This window comes from Lynx canadensis, chromosome B3 (assembly GCF_007474595.2).
Source record: "Lynx canadensis isolate LIC74 chromosome B3, mLynCan4.pri.v2, whole genome shotgun sequence".
NCBI classification, from domain to species: domain Eukaryota; kingdom Metazoa; phylum Chordata; class Mammalia; order Carnivora; family Felidae; genus Lynx; species Lynx canadensis.
Genome location: NC_044308.2, coordinates 92,468,401 through 92,479,510, shown reverse-complemented (window position 1 = coordinate 92,479,510; position 11,110 = coordinate 92,468,401). Strand labels below are relative to the sequence as shown.

The 11,110-nt window shown below is 34.3% G+C and overlaps 1 non-coding gene across 1 annotated transcript; it reads left to right on the top strand.

The window, feature by feature from the left end:
• Window positions 1-7,781: 7,781 nt before the first annotated feature.
• On the top strand, window positions 7,782-7,888 carry LOC115517340. The gene has a single exon (XR_003969804.1). It is a non-coding gene; the product is annotated as a U6 spliceosomal RNA (small nuclear RNA).
• The last annotated feature ends 3,222 nt before the right edge of the window (window positions 7,889-11,110 follow it).

Sequence of the window (11,110 nt, the reverse complement as noted above, 5' to 3'; positions counted from 1 at the left end):
GACACTCCAGGTGTGCTCTTGATTATTATAAAATCAATTTGATCAATTATATCTTAGTATAGAGGAGGCTTAAGTTTTATTGTACTTATGTGAATAACAATATTATGAAAAGTAAGGAGACAGAATGAAAGTAATTTTTATCAAAGCCGCTTTTCATTAGAACAAAACTACTCTTTTTCCTTGAAAAACAAAAAGATACCCCATTACTTTGTGTACACAGTTGTGTTTCTTTGCCATTATTTCCAGTATATATTTAATCACCCATGTTAACTATCACTGAACCTAATTAGCTACTATTTCATAGAGAACATTGGGAGTTGAAACATCGAACAGTGTATTTGAAAATTCTCTGTTATGTAACAAGCATTTTAGCAAAGTAGTAAAGCTTATATTCCTACCTAATGATCACCTTTATCTATGCACATCACATTTCGACCAGGTATAAGCATTAATGAACATATAAAACTAAGAAACACCCCTTTCTATTTTCTAAAACTGTGTTTCAATAGTCTATCTTAGGCAATATTAGATATGCAAAGATTACTTACTAATGAACTCAGTATTATGCAAGGCTTTAAAATTAAGGACATTGAATTCTGAAGTTAACATACTGCTAAGCATAATTATTACATGTATTTTCAGAAATCTGGTTTCATGCATTTTTTTCAATCTTTGACATGGTGTAAGAATTAAATTAGCTCATTTGATCGTAACCAGTGTAAGAAGTTTAGAAATTTTGAAATAGCTATTTCTCCTATTAAAAAACAAACAAACAAAAACCATTGAATACTTGTATTATATTTCAAACTGATAAAATCAGAGAAAACCTATTAAGTTGGCTTGTTTCCAAATCAAAATTTCAAACCATCTGGTTGGTCTAAGGATTTATCTTGATTGAATGGATTTGCCTTTTTATATAAAAATGTTGCTAGAGTAGCAGTTTCTGTTAGAATGATTTTTAAAAGGTTAGCATATTTCCATTATTAGAAGTTAAATTAAAAATTTATTCTTGACAATTGGGATGGCTGTTATACTTATTTTGAATTTATAAACATGTGCTAATCTTTCCAAGCCAATCAAAATAGACCTGTTTAAGAGGTTTTATAATCTTATTTGTTTCTATCCTTCGAAGATAGAAAAATATTTCACACTCAAACAGTAAATGCTTTTCTTTTAATATTTAATTATTTTTGAGAGACAGAAAGCATGAGTTGGGGAGGGGCAGAGAGAGGGGGACAGAGGACCTGACACCGGCTGTGTGCCGACAGCAGAGAGCTGATGTGGGGCTCGAACTCACAAACTGTGAGATCATGACCTGAGCCAAAGTCAGATGCTTAAGCGACTGAGCCACCCAGATGCCCCAGTAAATGATTTTCTAATTCTTAAATCTCAACAGTGGGTCAAGACAAATGAAGCAGGAAAAACTCATAATTTAGGGTTCAAAGGGCTATCTTCCTGAGTCCAGAAATATTTTCTTTAATGAGGTCATATAGAAAATAAGCCAGCGGAACCTGGGTGGCTCAGTCCGTTGAACATCCCACTTCAGCTCAGGTCATGATCTCGCAGTTTGTGGGTTCGAGCCCCATGTCAGGCTCTGTGCTGAAAGCTTAGAGCCTGGAGCCTGCTTCAGATTCTGTGTCCCCCTCTCTCTCTGCTCCTTCCTCGTTCACTCTCTCTCTCTCTCCCTCACAAATAAGTAAACATTAAAAAATTTAAAAAAATAAAACAAGCTAAAAACACAAAAAAGAAAACAAATCTAGCAAACATTTGTTTTATTACTGTTTTTTGACTGACAGAAAATAGGTTTGTATAAGCCATACAATGATCATTAAATAAAACATAATTCACAATCACTGCTGCCACCAATGGGGAATAACTTATTTATCATACATAATTCTAAACCAATACTAAGTTTAGCTAAGAACCAGAAGCAACACAGAGAGAAAGATTGACAAGAGAGGAAAGAATCATTGAAGATCAAGTTCTATTGTTTCTGTTGCCTTCAGGGACCAAAAAAAAAAAACCCAAAAAACAAAACAACAAAAAAGCACTTGTGGGCTTAAATAGTCTGTAAAATGTACTTTTCAGGCAACACAGTTTATTGGCCCCTACAATCAAATTCCCTAAGGCATTCTAAAGGAACTACCATAGATTTCAAAATATAATTTTCAAAGAATTGGAAAAGGACTCATGTACTTATCAAGTTAGCATATGCTGAAGCTGTATTTATTTTATAAATGAGAAAATAGTGAATTGGTAAATCTGGTTCAAAGAAGAATGTGAAAAAGTGAGTAATAATAGACATTAAAATATTGAGGTAAGATTGATAAATATAGATCTGGTTAATGTTTACAAATCAATCATAATACAAACCTTGGCCTTATCATTCTTCTCTGACAAAAATTGAAGTTCACGTGTAATTTCACAGGTTCTGGGCTCCAATTATACAACAAATAGCTAAGCCAAGCACAAGGTGAATTGTCTCCTAGGATTGAATAATTCTCAGTTCAGCTTGTTAAACATTGTCCTATCACGACTCTGAGAGTCATACCTTCCTCCTACCTTATTTCCAAATTTTGGTTAATTTTCTCAATATCTAATAGATACATAAAGTCAATACAATTTAGTCGTATGGCAAAGCTGCCATGTAAACTAAGGTAACCAAGCTTTATTTAAAAATATTTTTTATGAAGAAAGGAAATCACTAAATTATGGGAATTGAGCTAATTGACAAACTGTGGAAGAATGAAAATACAAAATAGGAAGGAGACATTAGAAACTATATCCTACTGGAAACATTAGAAGGAATTGTAAATAAATAGAAAGACAAGACATAGCAGAGGTATAATAGTTATCACTGGAAGAAGCTACTGCTATGTAGGAGTAGAATTAGATTGATTTTTGTTTAGCTTCAAAGTGTGAAATTAAGCCTGGTGAGTGAAGGTTATAGGTAAGCTAATTGTAAGAATGAGTTCCATTAAAAAAATAAAAAATTCTATCTTGTGTTGTAGCAAGTTGCAAGTTACTCATTACCAGAAGTTTTCCAATTGAAGTTGAACAATAGTGTTTCTTTTCTTGGGGAGAAATTTAAGGATAATGCCTATTTCTGAATTGGTCAGGCCTTTATTTAGGTTTCTAAATTGCTTTAATTTAATTTCTTTGTTTTCTATTTCTGAACCTGTTGTCCCTCTCTCCCCCACTTCTCCTTGTGTCCTCCTCCCTCTGCCTGTCACTTGTTAACAAACTGCTGTGTGGTGCTGCTAGCAATGCAGCATTGGGCATGTTTTCTTCAATCTAGAAAGTAAAGAACAATTGCATTCCTCCAATAGTTATCTAATATTAGAATAATAAAGGGTATTAAAGTTCATTTTTAATAGACTATTTTTTAGAACAGATTTAGGTTCGAAGCAAAAGTGAGTGGAAGTTACAGAGATTTCTCATAAGCTCCCTGCCTCCCACTCATGCATAGTCTCCCCTCATTATCAACATTCCCTATCTGAGTGATACATTTGTTATAACTGATAGATTTACACATCATTATTACGGTCTATAATTCATATTAGGGGTTTCTCTTGGTGTTGTTATATTTGTCCAAACCCATGAAATGTACAAGTATCCACCATTATAGTATCATACAGAGTATTTTCATTGCTTTAAAAACCTTCTGCTCGAGTAATTGATCCTTCCTCCATCTTAATCTCTGGCAATTACTGATCTTTTTTACTGTCTACATATTTTTTGCCTTTTCTGGAATGTCATATAGTTGGAATCATACAGTAGGTAGCATTTTCTGGTTGACTTCTTTTGATGAATAATAGGTGTTTAAGCTTTCTCCATGTCTTTCAATGGATTGATAGCTCAGTTTTTAGGGTTGAATGATATTCCATTGTCCAGATTACCACAGTTTATTTATTTATTGATACAACTACTTTAGGGAATTTTGATTGGTTCCACACTTTGGCATTTATGAATAAGACTGCTGTAAACATCCATGTGAAGTTTTTTGTGGGGACATAAGTTGCCAACCCTTTTGGTAAATACCAAGAAACACAACCTTTGGTTTCTAGGATAAGGGTAAGTTTACAAGAAACGGCCAAATTGTCTTCCAAAGTGTTTTTACCATTTTTTCATTCCCGATGGCAATGTGAGAGAATTCCTTTTGCTCCACATACTCACCAGCATTTGGTGTTGGTGTTCTGGGTTTTTGTCATTAATAGGTATGTGGTGGTATCTTTGTTTTAATTTGCATTATCCAGATGACATGACATAGAGCATCTTTTTATGCACTTATTTGATGTCTATATGTCTTCTTTGATGAGGTGTCTACAAAGGTTTTAAGCTAATGTTTTAATTGTGTAATTGTCCTTTTTTTAAAAAAAACTATGCAAGATGTATAATATGTTTTGATATACACAGTGAAATGAGTAGTGTAGTCAAGCTAATTAACATATCCATGTTATTGTGAATTGCAAGATCATTTTCATTTTTTATAAGTTTATTTATTTTGAGAGAGTGTTTGTGTGTGCATGGACGAGTTGGGAAGGGGCAGAAAGAGAAGGGGAGAGAGAATCCCAAGCAGGCTCTGTGATGTCAGCACAGAGCCAAATGTGTGGCTCAAACTCCTCAACCATGAGATCATGACCTGAGCAAAAATCTTAAGTTGGGCACTTAACCAACTGAGCCACCCAGATGCCTGATCATTTTCATTTTTAAGGCTAAATAATGTCTCAGTGCATGTATATGTGTGTGTATAATTATGATTTCTTTATCCATTCATCCATAAGCATGCACTTAGATTGTTTATATCTTGGCTATTGTGAATAATGGTGTGGTGAACATGATTGGGTTGTTTATTTTCTCATGGATGAGTTTTAATAGTTCATTGTATATTTTGGCTAGCAGTGCTTTATCAGATGTCTTTTTCAAATGTTTTATTCTAATCTGTGACTTTTCATTTTCTATTGTCTTTTACAGAAGAGTCTTTAATTTTAATGAAGTTCAGTGTATCAATTATGTCTTTTCTTTGTTGCTGTATATAAAAAAGAATACAATACCTAAAGTCATCTAGTTTTTCTCCTATGTTATCTTCCAATAGTTTTATAGTTTCACATGTACAGATCACATTTAGGTATGTGATCTATTTTGAGTTTTTATGAAGAGTGTCAGATCTATGTCTAGTTTCATTTAAATCCCATTTGGTGATGGTGTGTAATTCTTTATACATGTTGGATTACATTTGCTAATATTTTGTTGAGAAATGTGTATGTATGTTCATGAAGCTGCTAGTCTGTAGTTTTCTTATAATACCTTTGTCTGGTTTTGTTGTTACGGTAATTCTGGCCTCATAAAATGAGTTAGGAAATAATCCTTTACTTTTATGTTCTGGAATAAATTGTACAGAATTGATATAATTTCTTCCTTTAACGTTTGGTAGAATTCACCAGTAAACTCATCTGGGCCTGCTACTGTTTATTAAATTTGTTTAATAGATTAGAAAGAACTTGTAAAAGAGATTTGTTCAGCCCTATTCAAATTGTCTGTTTCGGGGCGCCTGGGTGGCGCAGTCGGTTAAGCGTCCGACTTCAGCCAGGTCACGATCTCGCGGTCCGGGAGTTCGAGCCCCGCGTCAGGCTCTGGGCTGATGGCTCGGAGCCTGGAGCCTGTTTCCGATTCTGTGTCTCCCTCTCTCTCTGCCCCTCCCCCGTTCATGCTCTGTCTCTCTCTGTCCCAAAAATAAATAAACGTAGAAAAAAAAAATTAAAAAAAAAAAACAAATTGTCTGTTTCTTCTTTTGTGGGCTTTGGCTAATTGTGTCTTTCAGGAATTGGTCCATTCCATCTAAGTTATTAAATTATGGGTATTAGAGTCTTTCACAGTATTTCTTTATTATCCTCTTAATGGCTATGAGATCTGTAGTAATGTCTCTACTTTCATTACTGGTATTATTAATTTGTGCCTGTTTTTTTTTTGTTGTTGTTGTTGTTTTTTGTTTTCCCTAAGTTACCCTGATTAGAGGATTATAGATTTTACTGATCTTTTCTGAGAACACTCTTTTGGTTTTGTTGTTTGTCTATTGATTTCCTGTGTTCAATTTCATTGATTTCTGCTCCAAGTTCACCTAATGTTTATTCTTTGAGAAAACATTTACTGAGTTTTGGCATATGTTTGATACTCTCTCAGGCTCCTGGAAATGAATAGTGAAACAACAGACAAAATCCCACACCAAAATGGCATGTGTGATGATACTGTGACAAACACAAGCATGATGTAGAATGTAGATCTTATAGTAGATGTAAAGGATAGTAGTTTTTGGTCTAAAAATGTTGACTTTTTAAATAGTTTTTCATTATTGATAGTGATGAAGAGGAAAAAGTAGATTTGTGGGAGTCATTTATTAAGTCATTCAGTGGTCCAGATGAAACTTGACTTAGGTCACTTGAATTAGATTTGTGGTGGTAGAATTGGAGAAGTGAACTGACTTAGGAGCAGGATTAACTGGTACAATTAAGAGGTTTGGATTGAGTTACATGGACATGGAAAACAAGTATGTTGTGCCAGGTATGATACTGAGTTATTTTCTAGCTTGTGGAACCAGATGTATAGTATTTAGAAACAAGAATTGTTTACTCATACTTAATAGTATTCAAAATAGGACAAATGCTCCAAATAGTACAAGTAAGCCTTCTTTTTTAGTGTCAGCTTCCCTTAACCCCTACACTTTTTTTTTTTAAACCAAACATACCTGTCATTTACCAGCTCAAAAATGAGTTGGAAGTCTAATTTTAGGAATTATTCAAGATTCCTGCAAAGTAATGCCTTGGTATCTCTGTATCCATTAGGAAATATTTATAGAGCAAAATACATCAAATATGTATTTTATTTATTAGGACATTGAAGCATTAGTTTTTATATTCTTCTAAAAATTTGGCACCATTATCAATTTGAATAATAACTCTTTTAATTCCTTACCTTTTGCTTACCTTGGGAAACATCTTAATTTCAAGGTGCTTAATAGTGATACATTTAGCAATATAACTTGAATATTTTTATATTTGCTCCGTTAAGTAGACGTCCTGTACAATATATACATATTTTTGAAAACCGAAAAACTATTCTTCTTAACCTACTCATAAAGTAGCTTGAGTTATCTGCTCAAATTATCTAATAACTAATATGTATATTAGTTATTACTTAATTATATTAATCTATTTTTGCCAGCATACCTTAGCTTACTGTATATCAAATGTATATGTCCTATACTTCTATGTAGCAGTCTTTGGTTTTTAAAAAATATATCAAACTGGGGCACCTGGTGGCTCAGTTGGTTAAACATCTGACTCCTGATTTTGGCTCAGGTCATCATCTCATGGTACATGAGTTCAATCCCTGCATTGGTTTCTGTGCTGACAGGGTGGAGCCTGCTTGAGATTCTCTCTCCATCCCCCCACTCCCCCTTCTCTCTCTCTCTTCATTTTTGTCTGCTCCTTCCCTGCTCATGCTCTCTCTCTCTCTCAAAATAAATAAGCTTAAAAAAAGATGAAAGAAATTAAAAAAAACTATCAAACCAAGTTACCATAAAGACTTTACTTTTTGAATCAATTTCTAGTCTGATATGTAAAGGTCAACTCATTTGGTGGTCAACTTTTTCTATCTGCTAACATGATCAAAATAAAAATTAAGAACAGTAAAGTATACATCAAAATTTTCTACAAGCGTTTTTGAATACTTCCATAATGGTGTATATAGAAAAAGCAAGATGTATTATTAAAAAGAGAAATAATGTGTTCTCTTTGGCAACACGTACACGAAATTTAGAATGATACCGAGAGGATTAGCATGGCCCCTGTGCAAGGATGACATGTAAATTTGTAAAGTACTTCATATTTAAAAAATATTTTCTACATCTCTAAAGGTTTTGAAAACGATTATGCCATGAGAAAAATGCATTCAGATGGAAACTGATTTTATGATCAACTCCTAAGGGGTGTTTTTTTATTTAAGTGTATCCATTGAATAACAATAAAGAAAACTCTGTTTTGTTTTTGTTTTTGTTTTGCTTTCCAATGCTATTGAATTGGAATAGTGAATTAGGTTATGTTTGAGGTCTGATACACTGGGCTGAGCTTTGTCGACGGCCTAGTTCCTGGCATGGATTCTGTAAGACGTGGATTTTGAGTGGTACATTTTGACTGCTAAGGAGTGCTTGAGCTATTTTTACTCACTTGGTCAGCCCTACTTGTGAGCAGTAGAATACTGTTTTTTAGGTGACTGGCAAATTTAAGAGCGCTGTTAGAAACATTTATTATAGACATTGGCCTAAAGGGTGGCCTCTCAGGCGTTTTTTGACCTACTTTAAGCAAGAAATCACACAAAAATCTGTTGATCATTGGGATAATGGAATTTAAAGTCTAGGGACACCTAATTATACCACAATGATAATTATGACTATTTGCTGTCAAATACAGTACATAATCATTACTTCTTAGAATCAGAAGCATCAGAAAATACAAAATACTGTGTTTTAAAACTTTTCCGGTGACCATTTTCTACCCTTTGTCCTAAGGGTGTGAGGTAACAGATTTGACTTACTCAATATGTTAATTCAGTATAAATTTTCTCTGTGGATTATATTATTTTCATGGTCAGAACAAAAGTATGCTTCTCAGACAATTGGATTTCTTTTTAATTCTTTCATTTCACCTCATGTGTCAAAATTATAATGAAGATATGTGATATTGTATCTCCTGTGTCATCCCCAGGACATATCAGGTTATGATTATCTGATTAGGTTACTGATGTTGCTGGGCACATCCTGCTTGTTCTGCTAATTTCTTTAGACATACTTTCTCAAAGAGAAAGAACAGATAAGATCTTCAGCATCTTAAAATCTTTAAGGAATTTCTTTATATTTTCCCACAAAATTGTTTTGAAAGAAGATTTATGTTTCATCCACTTCTGAATATTTGAAATATAGATGAACAACTATGAAAAGTTAGAGATATATAGTGCTTTTTGTTGATTATGAAATAGGAAACAGTAGTGTGTGTCATATTGTCAAACAACAAAAATATGTTAAATAGGTAAAAAAAAATTCATGTTATGAGCACCACCATGAATACACATAAAACGAATATATACTGTCCAATGTTTCAAAGTAATAAATGCTGGGGCGCCAGGGTGGCTCAGTCCGTTAAGCGTCCAACTTCGGCTCAGGTCATGATCTCACAGTGCGTGGTTTCAAGCCCCACATGTGGCTCTGTGATGACAGCTCAGAGCCTGGAACCTGCCTTGCATTCTGTGTCTCCCTCTCTCTCTGCCCCCTGCCCCACCAGCTCACTTGTGCTCTCTCTCTCTCAAAAATTAACAGACATTAAAAAATTCAAAGTAATAAGAAATGCGTATCTCAATCCAGGGAAATTTTCATATAAGATAGGTAATCATTAATTGAATCATAGGGCATATATTTGGAATTATTTACAGATTCCAACTCAATAACAATATAGATAGTATTTCCTATAGACTGGTCCTTGCAAAAATTGTAATAAACTGTCTTTAACCCAGTTCCCTAGGCATATACTGTGGAGATTTGCCTACAGAAAGTTTATTGGGAGATCCTCTTAGTATCAAAACCTGTACTATAGTACAGATTGAATGTTTACAACCGCCAAATTCATTTGTTGAAATCCTAAACTCAAAGGTGATGGTATTAGGAGATGGAAGTTATGGAGGTGATTATTTCATGAGGGTGTAGCCCTCTTGATTGGGATTGATACCTTTATAAAAGAGGCCCATGGAGCTCCCTCACCCCTTCCTCCATGTGAAGTTACATAAGGAAGAGGACCCTCATCTGACACCAAATCTGCTGGTGTCTTGATCTTAAACGTCCCAGCCTTCAGAATTATGGGAACTAAACCTGTTGTTCATATAAGCCACTCAGTCTGTGGTATTTTGTTATAACAGCCCAAATGGAATAAAACAACCTGTGAGAGAGGGTTCAAAGTAAGCAGGATCTGGTACACATACTGCAATGCCATGAGGAGTGCTGTAGCTGGGTGGTCCTGGCAGTTGGGAATTGAAACAGGAGAGCAGGGGCTTTGTATCCATGCATAGATGAGGAAAACTTTCAAGGTAGGATGAAGCAGCTCCTTTGGGCTGCTGGCAATTCTAGGGGAGGGATTCAGCTATGAACTGGCAGCAGGTAAAATTTGTAGCAACTGAGGCAATAAGGGCTCTAACACACCCTAGAATTTACTACTGATCAATAAACTCACATTCTGATGATGTTCAGGATTTCTTTTTTTTTTTTTTTTAATGTTTATTCATTTTTGAGAGAGTGAGTGGTAGAGGGTCAGGGAGAGAGAGGGGTACAGAGGATTCAAAGCAGGCTCTAGTTGATAGCAGAGTCTGTGGTACTCAAACTCATGAATCATTAGATCATGACCTGAGCTGAAGATCATGACTGACTGAGACACCCAAGCTCCTTTAGTGATGTTCAGGACTTTAATACACTTTTGTAATTATCATGAAATGGTAATGACTTCTATATAGTCATATAAAACCAACTAATACTTAAAGGTAATGCTTATTTAATATTTTCAACAATATAACAACACAGTAAAATAAAACCATTTAAATGTCACAAAAGAAACACATATAAAAGAAAATTATACTTCAATAGAAGACTCAAGTTATAAATGCAGCAGGTATTTCTTTTAAAAAAGTAAAATTAAAAAGAAATTATGCCGAAGTATTCACAGTGATAATTGTGTTAGGTGTTTTGGGGAGCAATTTTTCAATACTTTCATCTTTCAATTTTTTATCAATGAGTATGGATTTATCCAGTGTACTTCAGGACAAGCACACTGCATACTCTTCTTGATGATTTTGCAAGCTTTGGATTTCTTGGCTTTGGTTTACTTTGTTTCTGGGCATTCCATTGTTATTTTTAGCTATTTTTAGCATTGTTATTTGCCCTGTGGGCTGAATATTTCATATTCAGCATTATTTCTGCTGTATCAAGACCACACTATCCTGAAAAGCAGTATACTACTATTATTTTTCAACTTTATGTTGTGTTTCACCACCTCCTTAAGCAGTTTATCCAGATCTC